The sequence below is a fragment of the Hylaeus volcanicus genome, chromosome 7 (assembly GCF_026283585.1).
Source record: "Hylaeus volcanicus isolate JK05 chromosome 7, UHH_iyHylVolc1.0_haploid, whole genome shotgun sequence".
NCBI classification, from domain to species: domain Eukaryota; kingdom Metazoa; phylum Arthropoda; class Insecta; order Hymenoptera; family Colletidae; genus Hylaeus; species Hylaeus volcanicus.
Genome location: NC_071982.1, coordinates 12,464,460 through 12,489,858, shown reverse-complemented (window position 1 = coordinate 12,489,858; position 25,399 = coordinate 12,464,460). Strand labels below are relative to the sequence as shown.

General features: G+C 38.9%; 2 protein-coding genes across 14 annotated transcripts in view; one reads left to right on the top strand and one right to left on the bottom strand.

Moving 5' to 3' along the window:
* Positions 1-25,399, bottom strand: part of LOC128880024 (proteasome subunit alpha type-5-like) — a 198,024-nt gene that overhangs the window by 50,353 nt on the left and 122,272 nt on the right. Inside the window, exon 9 of one of the 12 annotated variants that reach the window (XR_008457737.1) lies at positions 4,808-4,944. The exons of the other annotated variants lie outside the window; for them this stretch is intronic. The gene's annotated coding sequence lies outside the window, so the exon portion shown is untranslated. The remainder of the gene's footprint in view (positions 1-4,807; positions 4,945-25,399) is intronic. 12 annotated transcript variants of the gene reach the window in all.
* The window catches only part of LOC128880033 (protein Wnt-2b-A-like), an 82,740-nt gene that overhangs the window by 30,135 nt on the left and 27,206 nt on the right, over positions 1-25,399 (top strand). The gene's annotated exons all lie outside the window — the stretch shown is intronic.

Genomic DNA, 25,399 nt, shown 5'->3' with positions numbered 1-25,399 from the left:
AACTCCTTAATTTTGGCTTAGTTCGGGTTATCGTAACTCTGTACATTACATTTACGTTAGTCTTGTGTTTTGTACACGTCTGTTGGGGCACACTGGCCCCCGTCTAGCTAGAGTACCCCGGGGTCGCTAAGCCCGTACTGTAGCTGCATATTCGCATGCTACAGCCCCTGAGGGCGACGCTGGGATATACAGGAAATCATGATTATAATTATAATCGAGGGTGGGAAGCATGGTGAATATGAAGAGTATGCTCCGGAAGCCATGAAATTTGGATCGAGAGGGGGCTGCAACTATATACAAAAGATCACAGAATTTTTAAAAAACAAGGTGCATAAGCGTGAGTAAAGAGCCGAGTTTGGGCACTCAAATATGAGTTACCATCTATTAGCGATCTGTGCAAAAGGGATTGATCTCCCTGTGAGCTTTTTGACAGAGATCTGTGGAACAAACGACAGCCGAACAATTGAAAGAGAAAAACGAAGTCTGTTGACAGCTTGTATAGAGATATACTAAAGAGAATAATAGAAGTAATTTGGTGTATGCTTGAATTAAAAATCTAAACTATTTCTTCTACAACCTTTGTATCCAAGAAGTTCTACAATAGGTACTCTAGATCTTTGATCGTTTCCAGTCTAGATTTTCTGATTTTAGTTCAGTTCAGAGAGGGTTGCAATTATTCACAAAAGATCACAGAATTTTTAAAAAACAAACAAATTAAATTGTATAATAGGTACATAGGTACTGCAGATCCTTAACCCTTTGCAATCCAGATTTTTTGATTTTAGTACTGTCGAACTGGATATAGGGAAAGGCCTTAAATGGCAAAAACTACGTTCTGTTTTTTTGAGGAGGGATATTGAGGTAGTGGCTTGAATGGAGTAAGAATGAGGTCAGAGGAGATTAGGACATCAGCTGAACCTGTAGCCGGGCTAGTGTAATCCGATACCTAACGTTTGAGAGAAACAAGGGTATTGGAGGATAAGGGAAGCACTCAACCTGTCCATCGAACGATTTTAACCTACTTTTGCACGGTGGGTGGATCACAAGTCCTTGGTGTTGTTCGTTTTTGGGACAGATTTTATGTATAATGAAGTGGGTAGTTTGAGATAAAGCAGCGAGTCGTGATGAAATATATGAGATACATCATCATTAGTGTTCTTAGATATATGCAGTTGGACAATTTTTTAATCACACATATTATTTTTACACTTGCAAAGGAGACCCATTTAAAATATAATAATTCCCAATAATTCTTTTCTTTAAAATTAAAAATACCAAATGTAACATTTCCCCTTCGAGCGTAACTAAACAAAAATTCCTCTCGTAAAGGTTACATTCTATTCTTCATCTACTACTTGAATAAAATTCGCCCATCTCCAACTGGTCTGCAACAATTCTTTTCTTTAAGATTAAAAATAGCAAATGAAGCATGCTCCAACCAATTGCAACCAAACAAAAATTCCTCGTACTATAAACGTTACATTTTATTCTTCATCTACTACTTGAATAAAATTCGCCCATCTCCAACTGGTCTACAACAATTCTTTTCTTTAAGATTAAAAATAGCAAATGAAGCATACTCCAACCAATTGCAACTAAACAAAAATTCCTCGTACTATAAACGTTACATTTTATTCTTCATCTACGACTTGAATAAAATTTGCCCATCTCCAACTGCTTTGCAACAAGTCTCTTAAAAATTAAAAATACCAAATGTAACATTTCCCCTTCAATCGCAACTAAACAAAAATTCCTCTCATAAAGGTTACATTCTATTCTTCATCTACTACTTGAATAAAATTCGCCCATCTCCAACTGGTCTACAACAATTCTCTTTAAAATTAAAAATACCAAATGAGACAAAAATGTCTCATCCTACAAACGTTACATCTTGCTCTTCATCTAGTATTAAAATAAGATTCGCCCATTTTCTGCAACGTTGTTTCTCATTGTCACCTGGGGTTTGAGAAACGTATCAGTATGGGACTGGAAGCGATTAAACGCGAATCGTCGCGTCCAGTATCGTTATAACCGTGGAACATGTAGCAATTTACGGTCTCGTATCCGAGGATCATCGTCGCCGAACCGTCGGGTGCCGATTCATCCTGTTCGCGCGATCATGATCTATGTCTTTATTAGCTGGGCCTCGCGTGCAGACGTTAACGAATGGAAACTGCGTCGATGTGACGATTCGCGAGTTATTGGGCCCGAGAGATTCATGGTAGGGAGGCGGGACCGGATAAGATACACGACGACAGTTTGTACGGTTATCGAGCGCGAGGAGATACGCGGCGACAGTTTCGAGTTAGGTGTCTCGAGGGACATTATCGCCAGAAACTCGACTTCTACCTTTGCAGCTTTGTGGAAACTTGCGGACACAAATTTTGTGGTTTTGCAAGAGGTTCTGTGTCGTGAACATTTTTTCTTTTTTTTTTTTTCAAGTGGAGATGAGACGAAGGAGAGAGAATTTTAAGGGCTTTTTAAATTTAAATAAGAAATTTTGTTTTTATTTTGTTTAAAAGGTTCAAGTTTTGAAAGCGTCAAATGTTGAGGATTAACAATGTTATAATACTGTTTATATATTCTGTGGCTCTGTACGTTAAAAGTTTATCTAGTAAAGGATGGTATTATTTTATAGAATAAATATTAATTTATATATTAATCAAGTTCACTGACTGATATCGCTCTTTAATGTATATGAATTTGAATCTTTTGCAGAAGTATTCGGAAATTTGTACGTGTTATAAAATAAACTTTGACTTATGCGGAATCACCTTTTGCTCAAAATAAGTAAAAACATTCTAATGCTTCCTGTTTAACGATGATGTTTAAAGCACAGAGAATAGTCATTTTCGCCCGACATTGAAATAATGGTATACTACTATCCGCTGATGAACCGCGGCGCAGTCACAATGAGATTGAATAGTAAATGGCATCATTCGTACGATCGATTACGAAACAGTATAATTTCGCGATAATGGCAAAGGAAAGTAAGCTGTTTATCTCCTAACAAGCGTTTAACCGTGATTGCTAACGACTAAAGATAGAAGATGATTGTCTATAATTAAACGGTGATTGTGGAGAATTTTGCAGGGAAAACAAAATACAAAGATGGTATGTATATACCTTCTCATACACTTTATCAAAGAAAAACGCACAGATATCTGTATCGCTAATTAAACATGTAAATTACAAAACGAAAGTTGAAAGCATTCAGTTTTTATTTCGAATCCAAGCCTTTTATGAGTGACCAAAAACGTTGCCTAATTTGACCAAGGAAGGCATATCGTATATCAACATTCACGTCACATAATGCTTTCATAGTAACTTCTAAAATATCCACGAGACATTCGAATGGTTGGCACTTCATCAGCAACGCGAATCCCTCTCGTCTGATTGCAAATTCTCAGGTAAATTATGCAAACGCTTTAGAACGAAACCTGTCTGGCCGACGAATGAATTTATATTTGAAAAGACGACGGGAGCAAACAAATCCATAGTAAATTCTCTTTTTCCATTCGAGAAAGAAGGCGTCGACTGGTCGCGAACGAGAAAACAGGAGGTGACAAAAGTCCATCCAATATATTCAAACGGCCCCAGTCGCTGACGAGCTATGTGCTTATCCCAATTACTCTCCCGACCGAAGAATGCCCGCTAGGTAATCACCATAATCTTCGTTCTCATTATAATTATCACTGTCCATTACGACAGATCCTGTTGGCGAGGGATCGAAAGACCTGGCCGTCGTGGATCGAGATCCCTATCCGAACACCAAATCTAATTAACCGTAATTCACGGTAATCGTTAGGCCATTTCGTGTGACGCTTGGCACTGATCAGAAAATTTTCTTTTTATTTCACGAATGAACTTCGTGGTTACTCCCCTTGCAAAATGACGTGACAATGTGCAAAATTTGAATAGTATGTGCTCGTGCTAGTTCGTAAGTTATAAAGAAATTTAAAGAAAATTCGTATTTATGGAAGTTAAAGTTGAATGAATTTTTGAAGGTAAATTGATTCGTTATTATGAAACAGACTTTGGCAAATTAATTTAGGACAACGTGTGCGAGAAGAAGGTCCTGTGGACGATATATTTTACATGTTCAACTAACTATACATACATGTGTACTATTTTTATCTAAATATATATTCGATCTGAAACAATAAAATAAATATATTTGATCCATCCTGTGCATATATGCAATATTTTTGTCCACTTATACATTCTAATGTCGTTTCTTTTACATCAAGTTTAATCAAATAAATTTATAATATGCTCACATATTCAACTATCTATACATACATGTGTACTATTTTTATCTAAATATATATTCAATCTGAAACAATAAAATAAATATATTTGATCCATCCTGTGCATATATGCAATATTTTTGTCCACTTATACATTCTAATGTCGTTTCCTTTACATTAAGTTCAAATAAATAAATTTATAATATGCTTTCATTTTGAATTAATAGCATGATCGTCCTCGTAATAAATAACCTTTTGCCATCTAGCGTGCAAATTTTCATGATCGATAAAAATCGATTGGTACACAGCGAGCTGATAAATAATAAACAAGTATCGACGTTACTTTCTGGTCCCCCTGATATCTACAAAAATAAAATAAATATATTTTACCCAGACGTGCCTGCCTTCCCCGAATTCAATTTACCAAAACAAAACAATGGCCAGGATGATGTACGAAAGCGCCTGATTCCCCATGAGGAAAAAGATGCAGAAAGAAATCGACATTTGTTAGCAAGTGTAATAGGGTAGTCACGGGGCGCGTCACAGTTGTCACTCACCTGTAAAAATTCAATCCAGCGCGTATTAGTTTTCATCCGGGCCCGAGTTCTTTTTGTTTTCCACCTTTCTCAACGGGTGACTGGGTCCTCTATCGCTCAGTCACACGAATGCACACAGTTCCGAGCGTCGGTGAGGCCTGAAACACACGGAAAGGGCCCGAGAATAGGGAAGCCGTTCAATAAATCTTCAGGCGCCAGGGTTGAAATTTTCGCCACCTCTCCGCTTGTCAGGACCATCCTACAAAGATATTTTCGGCATTACCTGGCCCCCAGAGATCTGATCCTGAAGATACCTGGGTTAACGAGCTCATCGTTCTACGAAGAAACGCTTCTATTTCCCCATCGTCCATAAAATAATGGTAACTTGTGGCTCGATATGTACACACCTCTACGTACATAGATAACAAACGAGCCTGACCCCCGTCGCCAAGCAATCCTTATATTTTTCTATGATGTCCATCCGTGAACTGTGTCGAGGCCATTTCCAATTTTGACGATTATATTGTTCGAGGATTCTAGGATTAGGAGGATCTCGGAATTCTTCTGGGTATTTATGATAATGGTACTCGTGAGCTCCCAGGGTTATGTCATTTCATTTTTATACGAGGTTCACCACACGTAGGGCGACAAAGGGAAAAGTCAGTGGTCCAGTTGATAATAAAAAGAAAGAGGAATGAGTAGTCTTCTTGGGGGAAAAGGGTCAACACTGTTGCATGAACATCACTTTATGTTACCGATGAGTCTATTGTTCGAGAATTGTATTTATGGTAATGGTACTTGTGACTTCTTAGGGTGCCCACGTTCGAGTCTACAGGAATAAGATATTTTTACTTTTAGGTACTGATCTGGCGATTTGATACGGCAATCTAATAAAGAACGGAGGACGTGTATATTACTTTTGCTTGACCCTTTATAGCATCAATTTTCTTTTCTTTTCTTGATGGTTTGCTTCATTCGAGGATTTTAGGAGTATTTATTGAAATGGGAGGTGTGCACGATCTCTAAGATTTCGATTATCCATATTAATCGAAACAAAGGATTAAATATTTTTAAATTTTTAGGAAATTATTGTACTTCTTCTTTATGCTACGTATAACAAAATTTATTTCAATTTTACAAAGGTTGGGTAATTTTATTATACTTTCCATTGGACATATTATGCAATAAAAGATCGAAAATGTCCTCTAACACTGCCCCAACTCCAATATCCATAAATGAATAACTAGACAAAGATTGACAACCCTGAGACAGCCATAAATACAAATAAATAATTGAAATTATATAGTGAAAGTAATAATGAAATTAACGAAATAAATAGAAAAACGTTGCCCAGAAGCAGCCAACCAGAACCAAACAGCCTCCTACCAAGAATTCCAAATCGTTCCCCTGGCATTATCGAGAAACGTTGACACCTGCGCCAAGTTGCGAGCAGTCTGTTCTCTTCGTAACCTGCGAGAAATAAAATTCTACTTCCGATAAAACGCGCTCGAAAGTCGTCTCGAACGTATCTACACGTCTACGACGAATCTATCACAAGGAGAGAAACACGGAACGTTTAATTTCGCCGATAGGCACAGCGAGGAAGGTGTTATCGCGGTAATTAGCGACACCTGTGGTATCTGGCTGGCGAGTCGGTTTCGATAGCGGGTGTAAAAATGATCGAACTTCGCCTACGATCATCACCGTCGACAACGGCCAATTTACGCTGGATCCAGCCGCCCGTGTAACCTTTTTGCGAACGTTCGCGCGTTTCCTGACCGGTGGTATCGGAGTCACGGAACGATAGCGTTTAATTATGCTTAATGATGACGTGGCTATCAGCGTGTTACGAGCTGGGAGGCGCTACCGATGATTTACTGGCCCGATAAATCTGTCGTAGCCTTCTCGAAGAAATTGAAGTGAGACTAATAAATACACTGGTGAGGTCCAAAAAATGAAAAATCTATTTCTGGTTGATATAGAAGGATTTTTTATTTTATTAGGGAGTGAGAAGTAATATATATATATTACTTATATATATAAGTAATATAAGTATATATTATTAGTAAGTAATATTGTAAGTAATATAAGTATATAAGTAATATAAGTATATAAGTAATATAAGTATATATTACTTATATATATATGTAATAAGGGTTAAAATATCCAATGAAGATATATATATATCTTTGCTGTCTTATGTAGAATGAAACTCGCCAAAGTTGCATTGAAATCAAAAAGTCTAGACTGGAAAGGATTAATCTTCTGATGATATAACAGAATTGATTCAAATGGTGGCATTAAACTTTCTTAAAACTAACGGAATTATTTCTGATAGTAGCCAACACGTATTTTGGACGCAATTGGATGTCGAGAAAGTATTTAGTGGCACATTTCGGATTTTTATATGCAGACTGATTCTAGAAACGTTTAAAATATTTTATGCGGAGTACCTCGATTTTTTCTAAACGAACCGATATATTCTTTCTTTGTATTCCTAATTCTTGTTCAGGTCAGAATGAGTAGCCCTGTACCTGTTTGTTCAAGCTCACTTGATTTATTCTACATAATTTTACCTCGATCATTTCAATTTAACCTAGTTCGTTCCTTTTAATTGAATCAAGAAAGAAAATACATTAATTTCTATAACAAAAATGTCCATTTGAACGAAGTAGCGTAGTATCGCGTCCCTTATACTCGAGAATAAGGAGTCGAACACGAATACGAATCGTAGGGCGCGGGATTGGTCGTGTGGAAAAAGCGGTCGACTGTGGATTGGAAGATCGTAGGTTCGAATCACCGTGCCTTATTTTTCGCAGAGACTCTTACAGTAGGAAATGATTACGATTTGTTCTAATTTAAAAAAGATCCATGCTGTTTTTAAGCAACCATTCCAGTGACCTTCGGCTGAAAACCTTCGTGCAACGCAATGATCGGCGAAATAAATCGGCCAGAGTGCAACACGCGGCATTCGGACGACGATGGTTATTAATTCGCGCAACGTTTCAGGAGAACGAGGCTGCGGAAGGACAGTCGGCTGCCCGTTCCGCAGAAATGACTCATGCGAGTAACTACGTGCGCCCCGATAGCGATCAGCTCGTTAAAGTCCCGCGGCAGACCTCTGGAGGCCGAAAATACGATTTAACCCGGACAATGCTTGCACCAGGAAAAACGTGGAAGTCGAAACGATACCTGCGCTTCAACCTGATACCTGGGTAACAACAACCGGTCCGTAGATAAAATAAAATAGAACGAACCGGTGGAAAAGTTGTGTAGGAGAGCTGAGGGGGCTGCGAGACTCGCAGTGCGAGTGTGATTGGAGCGGATAATTTCGTACCTTACGGTTCGAGAACAGGGAGAACTGGAACGATGAATTTGTCACTTGAAGTTTTCTTTTTTTTTTTTTTTTGAGTGTAATATATTTTGGCGTAAATATATTACATAAATTTGCATAAATAAGGAATTGGTGGAATTGGAATTATTTATTTTATAGAAATTAAGGTGGCATGGAAAGGAAAGATTTTTCTGTTTTAAGAAAACAGTGATAATCTATGTTATATTATACATATAAGAATGAAGCCCTGACTTACTATAATCAACGTCCAGGCTAAACCCTTGTACCTAGAAAGCTGACATTTTGCACAGAGGTTTCCTTTATGATGTATACAAGGAATAAGAAAGGATAGTTCGAAATTCAACTTCTATGGTGGTAAAAAGGGGTTGCAACGTTTTAATGAGGAATATTTTATTTATGGTTTTGATTTTGATGATTTTCTTGAAACTTGGTTTCAATGCTCTTTAATATAATTAATCAAACACATATTTCGGCGTTTTAAAAACTTCAACCCATCTGATAAAGAAATTGTCAAACAAATAGCTCATCTCTCTTAATCTTCTCTCTTTAAATACTATAAAAGACAAAGAATCACTTGAAGCCTCTTAGCCACGCCCCGGTGTTACGTAGCGGAGCAAAGTGTTTAAGAATCGTCCGTTTAGAGGTGAGCAGGATCGGCTAGATCTTCGATGGCGGTCGATCGGGCACCCTGAGAAACGGGGTTACCGCGTCGGAAGGACAGGCCACGGAACACGTGTATCCAAAGGAAACACATCGAGGTGCTCGTGTACGGGTGGCGCGAAGCGTGAGAAGAGAGGCCCAGGGAACACGGAACTATTCGTGGCGCGACATAAATTCGGGCCAGGATCCTTTCTCGATCTGGCTCTCTCCACGCGGTAGGCCAAACCCACGAAAGTCCCGTGTACCTACTCGCGGACATCGACGACTCCACGCCCTATAAATACGCATAAATATTCCCATAAATCCCGCGTACCGTCGCATTACACGCGTTCGCGAAAGCCCTGAAGATTGGGGGCCTCTCTGGGGACCCGTGCGCGCTCGGAAAAGAAATAAAGAAAAAAAGAAAAGAAACGGAAAGAAAGAGGGATGGAACCAAAGCAGCAAATGGTTTAACCGAGCTTCGCCGAGGCGTGTGTATATCATACGCGGAATAAATTACGCTTAACGTACGTACTCGGAGCCCCGATTTATACACTCGCGAGCCTTTCCGTGTATTCCGATGTAATCGAGCATTTAGTGCGCAATTCATGGGACTCATTGATCGGTATTCAAACGACGCGTGTAAAATTTGCATTTTTATAGGACCCCCCCCCCCTGCTCCCTCGTCGCGCTTCAACTCCGCGAGACGGACCGAGAGGAGTCGAAGGAACGATCGGTGCTTTTATTTCTCAGCGTCCTTGCTCCTCTTCTTCGACGGAACAATGCGCAAGGGAGGATGCAAATTGTAACGTTGAGAGAAATTGGGAATTAGAGAGGGAGGCGCCGTCTGAGAGGGTGCTGTTGAAATTTTATAGAAATTTGGGTGAAATTAGGGAGGGCAGCTTGTAAAAATTATGTTGGATATTGTTGATTTTTGGCGTTGATGCTGTTGGATAGTTATTTAGGGATTTTAATGTAGTTTATATTATACGTATTAACGCACAATATGGAATTGCCATGAAGACTGTATAAGGAGTCCTAACTGTGTATTGTAGAAGTGTTATCAAAATCCCGAGCTTTAAGTTATGAATATTTCTACCACTCGCGGCCCAAGTGCGCACAGACTACGATATATATGTCATGTGTGTATGTATTATCATATATATATATGTATATATGATAAATGTATGTATAATGTATAGTATGTAGAAATAAACACGTTAAGCAATTACCATGAAGACTGTATAAGCAGATATATATATATATGAGTGGACGAAATATTCATAACTTAAAGCTCGGGATTTTGATAACAGTTTTCTAGTAACTTTCTTAGGGAGTTGGATCTGCTTACACAGTCTTCATGGTAATTGCTTAACGTGTTTATTTCTATGAGCGTATGACTCAGTCAGAACACGGATGAACAACACAAGACCTCGAAGTCGTTAAGTTTATAGTATACATAATAGTTGTCGCGATTAGTAAATGGTTCCTACAGAAGTCAAATAGGAAATATTTGTTGCTACGATTCATTAAAGGAAGCAATTTTTATTTATATTTGAGTATTTTCATGAATTTCTTTAGTAAATGCACGAAAATACGTATGTAACGAAGGGGAACACCATTTAAATTAACGAAGAATGTTAAATCATAAATGCATCCACCTATAATACACATTTAATAATTGAATCATTTTATTATTAATTATAATTCAATTCCATCTAGGAGATTACTATTGAAGCAGTAAGACACTGAACCTGTAATCTCATGATATGTCTTTAACTAGAAACCATGTGCAAGTGGACCAGAATATCATAAACAATAAACTCTAGAAAATAATCCAGTTTAGAACCCATTAAATCCGAAAGGAGGTTACCGAAATGTCGTCACTACCCATTCCAAACAGGTGTTTTCCTTACGCAGTAATTCCCTTTAAGCACCTGGATCGTGTCCAATAAATTTCACAAAATGATCCAACTTAGAACCTATTAAATTCGAAAGAAGGTTACTGAAATGTCATCGACACTCTCTGTATCACAATGTACACGTACGATCCAGATACCGTTCACCGTATAAACGTATCCCCTGTCGTTAGGTCTGCACGCAGATAAAGTAACACGATGTCCTAATCATAGCGTTCAGCGCGTTAATATTTACTGCGACGGTTGCTGGGCTCGATAAGAATGCGCTGCCAATTTATATCGCGCCTGGGGTAGTTTGTCGCCGCACCTGGCCATCGCTTTCGTGCTGCGCATCGTTTACACGGTTTTGCGCGGACACGAACGCGTGTATCGCGTCTTGTTTCGCACGTTAGAAGCACGAAGAAGCGTTTAGAACCACGGTTTCGCCCGATAGTCTATTCGAACGTCGTTTACTCGATTTATCGCCCTTTCGAACTCGACCTTTGCGTTTCCGCGGTAAACGGCCAGTTGAAAGCTGGGAAATGGTGCAGGTGGCTGTAAACACGTTGGACATTTTTATCGAGAGGAGCAGGGAGGGGAGGGAATTTGATAGATTTTCAGTTGGAATATTTGAGACGTGAGAGAAATTTAAAATATACGGGTATTACATATTGTAGATATTTTAGAAATTTAAAGCATTTCCAATACTGGAGATATGTGTATTGTAAAACTTAGTTATTAAAGATAGAAATACTAAGAAAATAGAAAATATTGACGACATTTTAAAAACTAAAGAAATATTACATACTGAATATATCAGTTTTTAAAAATGATAGAAACATAAAGAGTAGGAGAACTTTGATACATATTAAAAACAGTAGAAACAGAAAGTTAGAGTGGATCCTATTATAAAGACAATTTAAAAAAAGAATCTTCGTATTCTAAACAAATGATAAAAGTCCGCAACAATTCTCCGTATATTTAGTATAAATCTCAAGATGGCGACCAGTTTCTTGACAGTTCAAGTGACTAAAGAACCCCGACACAAGAAAAAAAAAACAAGAATAGACTGGTTAGAAATCGGAATGTTTTACACCTTCGATGTAAAATCGAACTATCGCTGACACAGCAATGATACAGCGATCCCTGATGCTAATCGATGGTGAACAATGCCATGCGTCGTTGACAAACAACGTAAATAGCCTCAGAAAATGTATTCAATGATTTGATGTTGCGTTTGTATCAAACGACCACCTGCTGGCAATTCAATGCATAATGCTCGTCAATCCTAGTTCTTCGATTGTCTGCATCATGTCTACACCTCGGAGCCATTCTTCAGGCGCCGATATTATAATAATGTAATACTATCACAGTTACAATAATTTAATATTACTACAGTCCATCTGTAATGATAAGGAGAGATCCATTCGACATTAGTGTGGCTCTGAGAGGCATTCTTCTCACGGATCAATGCTACTTAATAAATTTCTCTATCATCCCATGAACGAGTCACGCAACAAAATTACTATTACCTGATGAATTAACCGATTAACGTATCGATGACTATTAATATCTGCTCGAGGGAACACTGTCGATGTCTTAGACAGCCTATTTCTGCCGTGGTATAGCGAGCACCAGAGGCTCAGATTTATACTGGCAAGTTCTACGAACGATCACGGCACGAGACTGCACGAGTGCTCGATAATACCGATTATTTATTAAGATTGTTTCCATGACGAATGCGCGAGCAGCATAACACGCGCGACAGGAATAAACCACGGTAGCGCGAGCGAGTCCTTCCAACCAGGGAACTAACTTACTTCAGCTTCTGGGGCCCAAAATCGTCCACAATTGTTGATTTTTTAATGTATGTATCGCCCAACAGATGAGAACAAAAATCCAATCTGTACATAGTCCGATAACTTCTCCCTAATTTTATATGGTCGAATATTAGAAATGAAAATTATTTTTGATCTGTACAATTAATTAATTGAATGCGAGGAGAACGATGCACGGGACCTACAAAATTTCATTTAACGTCTCAACCTCTTGAACAAAATTTATATTCAAGATGATACGTAATAATGCAGAAATAATCAGAAATGCATATAAAACGCTCGGTACAAAATTGTAACAATATGAAAAATATGGCTATCGTGTAAATTGTATTAGAAAGCTCGCGATCACATAGGATTCCATATTTAGAAATATTAAAAAGTCGTCAAAAGTATATACACGCGAAATCTGATGCAAAATTACAACAATGCTAAATATGTCCAACCATACATTAAATATTCATTCGATTGATACAGCAGGACTGTTAGGAGTATAAAAATATTAAGAAACAGATCCCCTGAGAATAATTAGCTTCAGGGACCGATGTGTCTAGATTCGCCACTGTAATTGTGAAGTGTTCGCAATGGGAGTGGGTGAGGTGCGATTTTAACGAACCGCTTAAATCAAAGGTGATGCCATTAACGAGTCGATCGGCCGGGAGACATTATTCGGTAAATTATGCTGATTCGAATTGGTGGCCGATCCGTGGTCGTCCTTTATTATCCTTAGGGACGAGTGTCGCGCGTGGGCGTGGTGAAAGATCGGAGGAGAAAGTGAAAGCACCCGGAATCGGAGGAAGTAAACGCGTGTCAGCACGTTTCTATGCTTGTGCCGCTCCTGTCCAGGTAACGATAGGCGGCGATAATCGACCACGATAAGGAAATGAGTCGGTTACGTAGGGAACACGGTGGATTTTACAGGTGTTGTACCTAAACAGTCTGGCACGGGACCACAGTAAATTACACCTTTGACTCCTTGCACTCGATTCTCAGTGTTAAGGATATGTAATGCATTCGAAGAAATTATGTTTGCGATTATTAAACTGTTTATGCATAAGATTTGGAAAGATCTATGAGAAGGTGCACAAACACATAAATAATGAAGGACATGTAATGCCTTCGAAGAAATTATGTTTGCGATTAATAAACTGAGAATGTTTATGCATAAGATTTGGAGAGATCTATGAGAAGGTGCGCAAACGCATAAATATATAAATTATTAACAACGATGTACGCATTGTGCTGTACCTAAACAGTCTGGCATGGGACTGACATAAATGGAGAAATATGAGGGAATCTATGAAAAGGTGCACACGTGCAAAAATATATAAAATATCAGCAATAATGTACACGTTATACTGTTTAACCCATTCGCTGTCAATTAAGAGATGTATCATAGTTCAAATCGATTGTAATTACTCAAGTATATACCCTTTTGAGGCACGAATTATTGCAAAAGAAGATTGTACATTTTCTTTTCGAAACAACAAATTTAACATCACTTTTTATTATCAAAATAATAACCTACATTACAAATCTGTATTAAACAAGATTTATCTTGGTGTCCAACCCTTTAAATTTGCCTAGCAGTGAATGGGTTAAAAGGTGAGACACGCTTTCATCTAAGTTCAACCTCTTTTTCAGTAACTGCGAAGCTTTGAATTTGCATAAATATCCACAGTCTAGAGATAATATTATACATTTTGCCCAGCTTTACTTTTGGTACGTTGATATCAGTAGCAGGTCGAGATTAGAAATAGAGGAGAGCTGTTTCGACTAAACTGTCGCCTACGTTGGTCTAGTGTTGTAATTTGAAATGTAGGGAAAATTTGTCTCGTTTGATTAGCAACACGGGGTTGTCTAGACTGGTAAATAGATGGCGAAACTACTCGATTCGTTCCGGCAGTCATTATTCGCAGAGTTAGAAAGGAAAGACCCACAGCCATTCTACCGTAAGCAATAAATCATTACATTGTCTCCATAGCTAGTTCGTGTTTTCAGCTTTTATCTCCGTTACAATTGACATATTGATTCAGACGTAATCGAAAGCGTATGCATTATCATAATTAACGATAACTACATTCGTTTCGATTTTGCACGATCTACATTGAAACCAATTATTCGTATCGCCCTTTCGTTTTTCGGTTTCCTACCCACGAAGACTCATTAAATCCGATGCGTAACGTTTCGCCCGTTCCTCTTATGACTCTAATTGCACAACGTAATTACTGTATTCAAGCAGGAGATAAAAACGACGAGATGGCTCTTCATGTCTTCGCCCGATCACTCATCGTAAATTCCATCGCGGACAATTACGCGTTCTTAGCAAACACAGTAATTTATTGAGTCGTTCAGCGAACTCCTTCGCTCTCGCCATGATCTCAATAACGACTTCACCTTTCGTTCGACGCTGTCCATCTGACAATCACCATCACACGAGTTCCCTCGTGAAGATCAGTATAGGAGGACATAGTTTTCAGTATTGAATTTTGTGGGAGGCAGATCATTTTGTGGGAGGCAGATCATTTTGTGGGAGGCAGATCATTTTGTAAGGCTGCTGGTCGGGAAACAGATGTAGGTAGACATGGAAATGAATGCACCTTCTAATTATTTATTATTATTATCGATTGGAATGGTCTCGACTTGAGTGTCTATATCTTAAATACACAGTGGAGACTCCCGTATCCGAACTAATAGGGAGACAAAAGTGGCCGGATAGTGGAACTTTCGGATAATAGAACAATTACTTTCTTTCGCATTGAATATCATTTATTTAAGTAGTAATGAAGAAAAATGAGTTTCTTTCAACATCTAATGGTCCCATATCTAGTGTTGGGCACAATCGTAATCGCAAATTTTTCTGTGGTAGATTTTACTTTACATAATTATTTCCTACGATTGTATTCCATGAAAACAACGAACCAGTTCTTTTAACTTTTGTACCTCCGGTGGGATTCGATCTCATGGCTACAACGCAACCTGCATCCTCACTCACCCATGGACGCCTTCCGCAAATTTTTCTGTGGTTACGGTCGTATTTTTAGGGGTTTTCGGTCATAGAAATTTTTTACCTCAAAACCGACTTCAGATTCGTGTTCCACGCGCCAAAAAACTTGGAAAACAATGCTTTCGTAAAAATCAAACATTTTCAGTTAAAATAATTTATGGCAATAAGGTAGGATCTAAGGGAGTCTCTCTACTGTAGTCCAATCTTATAAATCAAACGATTGACAGCCTTACTTTTGAAGCAAGAACCTGCTAATGAAATTCTGCTAGCAAAATTAAAGTTTATCAATGAATTTACTTAGTAGATCTGAAACAAAATATATAATTCATCAAATAAAACAGAACGTTTTGTTATCACCACACTCGGTGTCTCTAAAGTAAAAATAACTAAATCCATTCCGAAACTTTTAAAGAAGCCCTTGCAATCTCTTCTAAAATATCTGTAACCCAACTACCTGTCAAAATCCGCAAAATCTTAATAACCAGCGTCTCATCTCGCGGAATTAATTGCACCGAGAAAACCCGAGACCCAAGAAATCGCGTCTGGATTTGCATATTCCGATCGCGCGTTTGCATAAAAAAATTCACGAATGTCCTCTTCGCCGCGGCAGGAGATTCGTCGACAGCGGTGGAGATTTCTCAATCGAAGCGGGGCGTATCGCGTGTGGACGACAAGAGGCTTGAAAATCCGACGCATTGACAGGATAATTACACGCACGTAGGCCGGCCAGGTTGTCTGTTCGTCCGTCTGTTATGTTCGTTCGTCTGTCAGCCACGGGGGAACGCGGATGGGGCGACGGAGGTGAAACAGAGGAGAGAAAGACGACGGCTTGGTAGCATTGACTCTTCTTGGCTACTGGTAAGATCCGCCGCCGGCCACCCACGATGTTGATCATCGTTGAAGATCGGTTTAACCTCGCGCCCGTCGTTTCGCCAGTGTTTTCATTTGCATAATGGAAATTACAAGCCGGTGCCGCCACGAGGACGAACGTTTCCGCGGAACGCGATGATTTACTGATATTTAGCGACGTTACGGTGATGTTTATGGCCGGTGTCGTTTACGCGTTCTGTCGGTGGAGGAGTTAACGGTGGACGTAATCAGCTGCTTGGATTTCTTCTTGGGCTCTTCTTTATCATAGTTTCTATGCTTTTTATGAAATTTCTTCTTTTTTTTTTTAGTTAGTTATTTAACGTCGCATCAACCATTGGGTTATTAGCGACAACTGTGAGCTTTGAAAGTTTTTGGAGAAGATTAGTGTTCGTAAGAAATTACAGGACCTGTAGTATACTTTTTTTGATCAGTGACAGTTTTACGTATTCACTGTTTAATGTTACATTTCATCCTCGCGTATGTATTGCAATAAAGAATAAGGTGGTCGACAGTTTGAACAGTATTACAGTTGTTACAAATCGGAGGAGCAGTTTTGTTCAATAAGTACGAGTGGGTTAACTTGGCGTGGCTTATTCTAATACGTGATACTGCTACTCGCTGTGGTCTCGTAAGTTCCAGGACGGGGTTATTTTCATAAAAATTATTTTTTAGCGATAGTCGCCGAGGAGGTACAGCTTCTTTCCAGATATTGTTCCAATATTTGTCAAGTGCTCGTTTAGCAATATTTTGTTTGCGCTCCATGGAAAGAGGTATAAAATAACATTTCTGTCGACGAATTAGGCGCTTCTTTAGCATACTCATCTGCCATTTCGTTTTTTTCAATTCCAACATGCGACGGAATCCATCTGATGACAATTTGGTTCCTTTCTTCAACGACGAGGCGTACATTTCTTGCCACGTAGTGACTATATCTTCATACTTGGAAGTATCTTCCATAGACTGGATGGCATTTTTTGAATCGCAAAATATGGCACATTTTGCTCTTCCTCTACTTAATGTAACCTTGATAGTCTGTTGGAAAGCAATTAGTTCACATAACGTTGATGAAGCGTCGCTGTTCGATTTAATTGTAATTGCTATATCTTCATAAATTATCGTACAGCTTTCCTTAGTTTTAGATCCGTCGGTAGATATGTGAGAAAAATCAGAGAAATTACTAACGAGGTCTTGGTACATGGTTTGATGACATAAAATTGTTAGGGCATTCAGCCGAGCCAAACTTCCTTTCTTGTTATAAAAGAATGTGCATCTACAGGAATAATATTCACTGACGTGTATAACGAATTGACTCTTCACTGTTGCTCTATCTTATTCGTATTTGCAGATATTAATATTTCTACTTTATGGTCATATATTTGCAAAGAAATAAAATGATCTCACCAATAATCACCCCGTAAGCCAGATATTAGTGTCTCATTGCTTTCGGAAATTTCAACGCTTTGAGGTACTATGTTCCTACCATCTCACGCATTGAAATCACCAAAGCTTCCGGTAATACTACGCTTACGATTTTATTACTCGAAAGTTAACCACGTTATTAATCTCAACTCTTTCCGATTCAATTTGTGGTCCATTTCCTCGTAAACAATAATACAACAATAATTCAGCCCTCTGCTACTCCTGCAGCGGAGATCTTTGTCTCAATTCTCCCTTTTGATTTGTAATTTCCATAGAAACGTCGTCAAACGTGACATTTGGCAGCCATCGACGGATTAGCCGCGGGTTTACTGCCTACTGCATTTTGCAAGCTGTTTTTTTACGAAATGAGCCGCCATGAATCAACGTTGCCATTCGCGGCGCGAGCGTGTCCTCGCTAATAACTTAGCTTTATCATCGAAGGGAGGAGCACGTGGATAATGCGGGGGAAACGAGTTAATGCAAATTTATTACGACTGATCTGACTATTAACTTGGAACATTATGAGACGTAAGTGGCTGGCTGGAACGGAACTGTGTATAGTCCGTGTTGTTAGGAACTGTTGTAGGCAAGACGAGGGGTAACAAGCAATGTTGCGGAACGACACGCTGAAGAGATTGTAATATTTATGGTTTATAATGCGATTTACTTATTTTTGCGTGGAACGTTTCCTGTCAGATACCCGCGAACGGTTTCAGTGCGTTTTTTTTTTTCTTCTCGATTTCATAAAATGGCATTAGTAAACTGCAGATTTTATGCATTCGTATCTATATAGTAATATAAAAACCATGCGCAAGTGCATAAAATAATGTCATAATATTAATACTTTATTCTACATAGATGCATCCACTCTGTATCTGGTTTTCGCATAAATTGCGTGAGTAACTAAAATTAAAATGGAAGTATCTCTTATATTTTCAGCCGTGTATTATCTATTTTATTTTTGATATTTTATGTGTGTTGAATTTATGCCATAAACGCACTTAGCATAAATGCATGAATTTCCACGGTCTAGTAATAATATCCAAACTGGTATTCCCCATTTAACAAAGGTACTTGTCACGTATACTATCCACAATTTATTCGCATTATTCAATTATGTTTTCCTACATGTATCATTTAAATTACGAATCCGATGGAACTATATTCCGTATATTCAAGAAACTTGAGTGCACGATGAAAAAGTGAAGAAAATTCCTCTGAGCTACCACGAATCAAATATTTTTATGTATATATTTATATACTCCACATATTTAAGGAAATTGAGTGCACAATGAAAAAGTGAAGAAAATTCCTCCGAGCTATTGCATATCAAATATTTGTTTGTGTATCCACGTAACCAAGAAAGTTGAGTGCACGATGAAAAAGTGAAGAAAATTCCTCTGAGCTATCGCAAATCAAATATTTTTATCTATATCCACGTTACCAAGAAAATTGTGTACACAATAGAAAAGTGAAGAAAATTCCTCTATGTTAATTCCACAAATCAAATATTTATATAGTCTACATATTCAAGAAAATTAAGTAGCCAATAAAAAGACTAAAGAAAATGTCTCTGAGCCAACACAAATGAAACATTCCTCCCCAATAAAAATGATTATGGATCTCTATAAATACTCGGCGGTTACCTAACGCATTCCACAAAATCTTGAAATCACTCAATGTTATTTTGTTGCACAATACGACGATGTTCGCTCGGCCGTCGTCCCCTCGCGTTTCACGCATGCCCCCCCCGAGCGCAGGATTAATGACCGCATACTTTCCGCAGCATTTCACGATGGGGGTATGATTGATCGATCGGGATCGACCAGCAGGCTTGTAACTTATCTTGTTTGCACGCAGCCGACGCTCGTAATTATCTTGACCCGGCGCTGTTCTTTAATAGAAATTTACCTGGGCCCTATCGCGAGCATTTCGTTCGCCGTGACGAGAAGTTAATGCGTTGCGAAGGGGTTGGCGTGCGTGGAACGCAGCCACGGATTAAAGCGTGACTTGTTAACATTATGTTTGTGCGTTGCTGCGTATGTGGCAACGCGACGGATGATGAACGATCACCTACGCTGAATTCCCTTCGAAACGCGAGGAGGCAGGTTCATCGAAAGAATTATAGAAATGGGTTATTAACGGACGATTTGGAAACTGGTGAAGGGTAGCGGTTGTTCGAGTATTGCGCGGTGTTGCGTAGAATATTTTTATACTTGTCGGTTTAGTCGACGGATGACATTTAGAGATTTCTGATTTTATTTATTGGATATTACATCTTTGGAGACATGGTGCTTTTCAAAGTATGCAATCAAATGTTAATGAATCTATATTTAATTCGAAAAACAGGAAATGATTGTATTGCACGTGTGTAATCTCTAGTGAAATAGTAGCGGCTTTAAGAACAAGTCATTGATGACAGAATGCGAGTCCTAGAACTCAGCACATTTGTTTGTTTCTGTTTTATAATCTGATTACTGCACTTATTAGTACAGTCTCGCTTGTTATAGATCACCGGTCTTGCAAACACGTGTTTCTTTCCGTATAACATTTAAACTGTTTTAGATCAATCTTTGACTTCTTCGCTCCTAGCTCGGGTACCTCGGGATCGCTAAGCCCGTACTATAGCTACAATCGAACATAGCTACAGCCCCTGAGGGTATATTTACAGTAAATATCGTATCAATTGAAATAGTGGCCTACTTCACAAGGCTAAATTGTATTAAACACATGCTCGTGCCAAAAATTAAACTATTATAATAATTCTATGTTTGCTTATGTATACAGGGTATAAGTTCGTCATATATAGGGTATATCTACATATAAGTTCGGACATATGCAGGGTGTCAATTTCACAACAAATTTCCAACAAAAAATCACTCTTAGACATTTTCTTTGTGTCGCCTTATTCTTGAGTATTTTCACTTTTAATATTTTTTCTATGTTTTCGACCTGACACTCTTCAAACGGCCATAACTCCATCAAATTGCAGTGCAAACTTAAAACTAAGTATACTATTCGAAAGAGCGTTAAATTTCCCATCTCTCTGGCGCATAACCAAAATTTATTACGTAGATTTAGCAAGTGAAAAATTATGTCAAACTTTACATTGTGACAATTTAAAAAAAATTTCACTTCTTCTTCTCTATCCGTTTTTCGGTTTCAAATACATAGTTTTTCCCGAGGAGTGCCTGCCAAACAACTATGTATTGGAAACCGAAAAACAGATACGGAAAAAAAAGTCAAATTTCTCAAATTATCTCATAGAAGACATCCAAGTGCAAAGGGCTAAAGATTCGTACGTTTTCGATCTTTAAACCCAAATAATATTCTCGATATTCAAGTATGAATTATTTCATAATCGGTATATGAAACGCTCTAAAAAAATGTCGTCGAACTGTCTTCTATTCGTTTCTAGCGCCAACTGAATCCAAACCCATTCTTCCACCTTCGCCAGTAGCAGTGCTTAGAGACTATCCAGATAAATAACCCTAACGCGCGAAGTAACGCCAAAACGAACCGCGGGACGCGAGCCTGTTATGAATCACCTAAATCTCCGGGAATGATAGGCTCGATTCGGAGTGGCAGAGTCGACGGTAATGGCCGCGAGCAGGGAACTCGGCAGACGGTCCGCGAAATCGTCTCGTCGCGAGACGTTTAATCGACGATGCGCCTCGCCGCGAAGGCGATTCTTCCTTTCCCGGTCGCATAAACACAGGCGCCTCTCGCGTTAATACCACAGCCAGAGAAGGAGGGAGGGGGCAGGGGAGGGAAACCGGTACTTTAATGCGCGTCTATGATATGATAATGCGCCGCAACGGGGACTATGCATGTAGGTTCATGTATGATAATTTGGCGAGACAAAGCCGCATTGTCGGGGCATAAATTGAATCGCTGCCCTTTCCCTCCCAGCCACCCACCCACCCCCACTATATGCATCGAAAGAAACGCCCATCCGCGATTGGACCAAGGGGGGAGCACTTGCTGGGGACTTTTTAGCATTCGAAGGACCTTGCGTCTTCCTCTCTGTTGGTCTCTGCGCGCCACTCTTCCGTTTTTCTCACGCTGACCTTTCACTCCCACACTTTTTTCCCGTGGGTACTCTGCATCTACCTTCGACAGGTTTATTTCGTTCGATTGGTTAAAGCGCATCGTGACACGCGATTCGAAGCGAGTGCAAGAGTCGAGGAAATTGTACTTGAGATACATATTTTGGACGATGTGTACAATTGTCACTTTTATAGTAGTAATTGGAAATAGATATTAACCCTTTGCACTCGAGGCCTTTTTTTCTGGTATCTGTCAGCAACTCGAGATGCTTTCTTAGCATTCTATTGTCGCGAATGCTAAGCTTAGATTGACCTCGAAAATGAGATGTGTAATTTGAGATTTGAAAATCAGGTCACCTTTGCCTCAACGACAATCATTTCATTGGCACTTCGAGTTCCAACGAAATTAAACCTAAAGGAAACCTAGTGGTGACTGAGAGTCACCTGCAAAGGGTTAATGTGTCTTTCTATTTATACATTTGTGGAGGGATTGGAGCAGTGGTGGCTCATAAGACAGATGTAATAACGTATCTTGTAGCGTTTGGAGACTTCGATGCTTTAAGCGAGGTAGTTGCTTATCCTCACCGTGCCACGCATTGAAATCACCAGAGCTGTGTCTCTAGTAATACTATGTTCACAATTTTATCACTCGAAAATTAACCACGTTATTAATCTCAATTTTTTTCTGTACAATTTATGGTTCATACCATCTGGAATACTCAAAATTTCAGTTTGTATCTCGTTGAAATTTCTGTCCTAATAAAATTCTATTATAAACAAATTTCAACTGCAATGGAGTAGTATGTAATGAAACTGAGAAACATAATCTATGGATTGGGACCAAATGACATCGACATCAGTATCTTATAGAGAATTTCAAGGGCTTTCGAATGGTGCCACTGGTTTTTATAAAAAAAAAAAAAACATATTTTAAACACGATTAAAGAAGAACCATTTAAAACAGGTTTAAAATATGTTTATAAAATGTATATATATATATATATATATATATATATATATATATATAAAATAGAAAAAATAGTCTCTCTCTCCCCTATTTACATCCTAGAAATGATACTTAAATACACATAGATACTTCAAACGAAAAATGAAAGCGTCTTCACACCTATATACAGTCCTTAAGAAGTTAGAAATTACAAGTTAGAAGTTAGAATTCACAGTCCTCAAAATAAGAAAATATTGAACTTGATAAGATTGGAACATATAGATCCATTTATCTGAATTCTTACAAATATGTAATATGTAATAGAATGTGACATAATAGAAAATATATATAAAGCTAATATATAATAAATATATAAAACTCCTTACATCGTCCAATTATTGTCCAAAAAGAATAATTCCTGACCCAACACCGAAGTGTCATAATTATTCGTAACCTCCATGTCTACTGAAGAGAAAGTCTAAATTAAATGACAGCTTTGATGCTTCCAAATAAATGATTCATTACAAATATATACATAAATAAACTGCACAATATGTATAAATTCATTTGAAAACATCGAACCTATCAATCAATTTACACAAACGTCTTCGATAGACATCAAAGGTACGAATACTTGATTTACTGTATATCTATTTAAAGTCTACACAGACTACATCGATATCGCACCTGCACAAGCGAATACAAATAAAGACTCCGACATCACGCATACCTGAATTGACCACTAAACGTTTCCCTACTCACGTTCTCGCGACCGCGTATGGAAAGTTGGAAATTTTCGAGGAGAGAAGAAAAAGCTAACCAGACTCCATTTCTGCGCCACGCGTTCGCTGCCCACGCGTTTCCTAAGCCGTTCGCTAATCACAGGCAGAGCCCAGAATCGGAATAGAGAAATCTACGGAAGATGTACACCACTCCCACTCGTGATGTGGGTGACCCGTTGCGAACGTTCGCTGGAAATTCATAACTTAGCATCAACCGGACGAAAGAGGGTTAATCGCCGAAAATACGAGACGAGCTTTGTCACAGCTGGTCCGGCAGCGGAGGTCAATGCTGAAATATAATTTCGTGGATTAGTGAACAGGTCGTGGAATTTACGTTCGAAAATCGCGGGTAACCTGATGTCGACCACGCCCTGCCCTCCCTTCGGTCGAATGCGACGCTTGAGTCGACTTTTAATTTATGGAAACCTCGAAGGTCCCTTTTTGGGACATTTTTGATCGCTGGAACAAGATCAGTTTTTATTTAAATCTGCATTATAATTCGAATTTATTTTGGGGGTTGTCTTCAAGTACAATATCGTGGATTGCGACAGCGGGAACCTCTTGAGGGATGCATTTTAAATGAAATTTTTCTTTTCTAATTTCATACACACAGACCAAAGGAATCTTTTTCTGTACATCGATTTTAATGTACAAATATACTGTCTCACTTTAATACTGTACATTTTTTAATTCTAAAAAGTATTGTGATCGTAAACAACGATAATTTTGATGCGAAAGCAAACGTATACACGTGTGTCAATATCTCTCAAGAGGTTAAAGGTAGTTGCTGGAGAATCCACGGTCCTCAAAATAAGAAAATATTGAATTGGATAAGATTGGAACATATAGATCCACCTATCTGAATACCTACAAATATGTAATATGTAAAACATAATAGAAAAAGCTAATGTATACTAAATATATAAAACCCTTTACATCGCCGAACAAACACGAATAAACTACTTGGAACGTCCAATTGTTGTCCAAAAAGAGTAATTGCTGCCCCAACACCGAAGCCTTGGTGTCATTACGCCGCCATGACGAATAAAGCAAGAATGTTTCCCCAAATTAGGCCCGGCAAATTATTTATATCGCCCGCCAGGATCTCCCCCGTTCCCGAAGCCCCTTTCGACCGTAGCCAATAGTTAACCGGAGCTGGTGACAACCCCCGAGCGAATTCTCGAAACGGTACGTGGTCGGTGCAAAATATCTCACCTGACCGTCGAGAAAGCTAGTGGAACCGACGAAGTTTCCTTTTCGTCGCGTCAACGCCGATCTTATCTGTCGCTGGAGGCCCGCCGTTGGATCCTTTTAATTAGCGCCGACCGTGTATAAACGTCGGGATCCCTTCGGGAACCCCGGACGAAACCGTTTCGCCCCTCAATAACTCCGCTGGACGTGGTCAAAATTTGTCGGAGATCGTAACGCGGACGTTCGACAAGTTTCTTTCATTTTCGTCGGTCATTTCCCGCCGACGGAATTGTAAATCAAACGGGGGTTGGAGCAGGGAAAACACTGAGGCGATCTAATTTATCGATGCAGGGCCCAATAGTGGGGCAGTGGAACCTTCTGGACTCGACCATTCAGGAAATCGAGGAACTTGTGAATCAAATGTTATGAGTTGGAACGAGGAAAACATTAGCAGAGTTCTTATCAATTGATCTAAGTTAACTTTTTATTGTCCATAATGGAGCAGGTGTTTGAACGATTGTTTTTTGTTGAGAAGACTCTATTCTATTTCTATAGATTCTATAGTGTGCTTCGTTGTTGCTATGAATGTTGGTCGTCAAGCGTAGCAAAATGGGGGTGAGTG